This window comes from Lactuca virosa, chromosome 3, assembly GCF_052849685.1.
Source record: "Lactuca virosa cultivar CGN04683 chromosome 3, Lactuca_virosa_CGN04683_v6, whole genome shotgun sequence".
NCBI classification, from domain to species: Eukaryota; Viridiplantae; Streptophyta; class Magnoliopsida; order Asterales; family Asteraceae; genus Lactuca; species Lactuca virosa.
This window is the reverse complement of record NC_136428.1, coordinates 243,825,082-243,828,439: the sequence shown is the minus strand read 5'-3', so window position 1 is coordinate 243,828,439 and position 3,358 is coordinate 243,825,082. Positions and strand designations below refer to the sequence as shown.

Genomic DNA, 3,358 nt, shown 5'->3' with positions numbered 1-3,358 from the left:
TATATATATATATATATGGATTTTGATAAATATCTGCCACCAAATTTTGTATATGGAGCATTTCTTGTAGAGTTTTTTCCAAAAAATATTGTGTTTCAAGTTCACAACTAAGGTGGAAGGAGTAAATACGTTTCCCTGGAGTTGAACTTATCAACACTTTTTTTTGCCAAATATAAAACTAATAACCAATACATTTGTGTCTAAAAGTCAAAAATTAACAATAAAATGTTAGTTTTATTCACATGTATCAAGCTTCCAAGAATTTATTATACCTTTCGACATGTTTGGTGAGACTAATTGGTGGTTGAATGATAAAAGCTAGTAACTAATATTTGATTGTGATTCTCATTATGTAGACTAATATGAAATATAAGTAAGTGGCTGCTGCAGTTGAGAAAGTGATGACTCGTTCACTAAGACCAATGATAGAAAGTTGAGCTGGAATGGGCAAATCAGTTTGAAAGAAGAACAAAATCTTCTGCAGTTCCTCACCTTCTTCTTGTCCCCTTTTCAATAGAACTATACAAGATTTCAATCTTCACTGGGAGTAGTAATAGCAACATATGACAAAGCATACTATAACTTCCATATCGTTAACCTTAAATCCAAGAAACAAACAATTCACTGCAAGGGCCTATATTTGAAACATATATCTTACAATACACATATGCTTTCTAAATGAAATGGAAAGCCTAAATTTCAAAAGTCAGCAACAATTCTATTTAGATTTGACATCATTGCCAACACCGATAATTCATAATTTCATAGAGTGTTTACCTGAATTGGTAATTCGATAGAATCTGATGATTACTGTAGGGAAGAAGCTTCAAAAGACTTGCGAAGAAAATATCATGGGAAATGGGACGTACGAATTGCAAAGGGAAATACTCAATAGGGATGAAATGAAGAAATTGAGTTGAGGGAGGCTACAATCGATTAGGCCCATCTCTCTTATCTGCAATGAAAAATATATGAGTAAATGAGCAGAAAGGAATCTGAATCAAGCGATGAAAAGAAAAAAAAAAAAAAATCAAACTTGGAGGACGTGAAAGCGACAAACGGAACAGCAGAGAGGGAAGAAAAAAGAAGGTGGTATATGTAGCCTATATCCGATTGGAAAAACATCCTCGCCTAAAAGCAATTTCACGAACTTTTCCTTCACCATCTCCAAATCTGAAACTGCAATTCAATTTTCACCCAATTTAATCAATCAATTCAACAAAATTGCAGTTTTAAGGCACCCAAAATCATTGAAACATGAAATCCGAATAAACCTCGGGAAAAAAGTGTCGATTACCTGAGCATTTGTGTCATTGTTTGTGGCGCCTTCATCACATACTCCATGATTGATATTTTGTTCATCCTCAACCATTTTCAATTCGAGCAACAAGGTTCATACGATGAAGATGAAGACAAACCGGTGAACGAATTCCACACACGATTTCTTCTTATTTTCCTTTGAGCATTAGATGAAAAAAGCGGGATTTTGGGGGTTAATTCTGCAAATAAATAATTGGGAATTCTGTAGAGACAACAAAAGAGAGGCAGATGAAAGCAGTAGAAGGCAATGGAAGCGGTGGGTGGAATTTAATCGGAGAGTGAGGCGGTGGAACGGTGGAGCGGCGGCTCTAAACTTTAGCCACTAACCGATTAACAGTACTCGGCTTGCTAATGAGTACTGTTCATAAGCATACTTGAAATTAATTGTATATATGATTTTCTAAAAAATAAGAACAAAAGGCAAAATATAACTAAAAAGTATTGGCATTTGAAAAAAATTTATAAATATCGGCCAAATATAATGAATCTGGATTGCTAGGTAGATCTTAAAGTGATTGCATCCAATTCGTAATGCCTAATGTACAGTAACTTCTACAGCCTATTGTACATTTCAAACAAAAGATAAAACAACGTTTTAAATAAACCAATTAAGTAGAGTATATATTTAGTCCTTGTACCTCGCCTGATATAATAGCGAGGTTAATCAGGGTAGTCTTTGGAACATGGTTCATACTCCCTATTTGACCACAAAAAGTATTAGTATACGTTATAAAGTTTCCATTTCACTGGTACTTTTGCAAATTAAACATTTTGGCGTGATGTAAAATTGAAACTAGTTAAATGCGAAAGATGTTGCTTTTATGGTTTAATTCCGAAGAAAATAGAGTATAAGTGGTTAAACCGTAGAATTTCTTAAGAGTATAATGTTTTTTTTTGGTAATTTGGTCGGAGAAGAGACAAAATAATATGATTTGGGCTAGGAGTAAGGGATAGATTTTCACAACCAGGGTAGCAACAATGGCAATGGCAAATACAAGGTGTTCTTTTAGTAATACGCCAATTCCAAACTGAAATTGATGAGAAAATGGGATAATAATGCCTATATTTGAATGAAATAAAAGAAATTAACTTAAAATCTCATGTCGTAATATGAATATATCAAAGTAAGATGCTAATAAATAAATAAGTGAAAGTATATTTCTATATCTTGCATTTGACCTTTTTTCTAAAAAGAGATGAAGCAAAATTGACAATTTTGATCTGAAGATAAAGAAGGTATTCGAAACAATCTTATATAATAGATATTGGAGTTGCATGTACATACCCTCATGAAGATTACATCTCCATTTGGCACACTTTAAAATATATCTCCTCCAACATGTTATCTTCTATCTGTTGAGTTTTTATTCAAAAATAGTCTAATTATAGTGATAAATTGAACGTAATTAGCAACTGAATCATTTTTTAGATTTGAATAAACTAAAACAATTTAACCCATCAAGGATCATTATGCAAAGCTTAGAAAGATTAAAACATAATCAAAAGAAAGTTGAAGTTTAGAACATTTGAAAACTTTGGTTCCTTTTGGCAATTAGGAAGTTAATGAAGATGACATTAAACTCCAAAGAAGAGGTCCTCTATAACGTACCCACCAAAGCAAGAATCAACTACTAAAAGATGCAAGTCTTCACTTGTATTAAGTTGTTTTTAAGCCCTAAGACATATACTAAAATATGATTATGAGGAAGCAACATAAAAGCACTTGTATCTTGCACCTAATTGCAAAAACCAAGAGGAGAAGGAGGCGCTTCATGCTCTCAGCAATTAGCACCCCGAGAGGGAGAGGAAATAGTGAAAAGAACTAGCAATTTCTCATGTCTCAAGCATTTCTTTTATGCATCCTCTTAGGTACAAAAGCTAGAAATAAAATAATGAGAGCATAGGGTTTTCTTACATACAAGGTGTAAAACAATAAACAAATCAAACGCAAGTATCCACTATCATGAAGGAACCCATGGTTCTTCATGGCAATGGGACAATGTTGAATTGCTCATTACTTTATCCATAAATAACTAGT

At 33.1% G+C, this 3,358-nt stretch overlaps 1 long non-coding RNA gene across 1 annotated transcript; it reads right to left on the bottom strand.

Annotated features, from left to right (window-relative positions):
- Positions 1-214: 214 nt before the first annotated feature.
- On the bottom strand, positions 215-1,796 carry LOC145162893 (uncharacterized). Its single transcript, XR_013739416.1, has 4 exons — positions 1,298-1,796; positions 1,037-1,179; positions 778-955; positions 215-598 (listed from the first exon to the last, which is right to left on the bottom strand). It is a non-coding gene; the product is annotated as an uncharacterized LOC145162893 (long non-coding RNA).
- Positions 1,797-3,358: the final 1,562 nt, after the last annotated feature.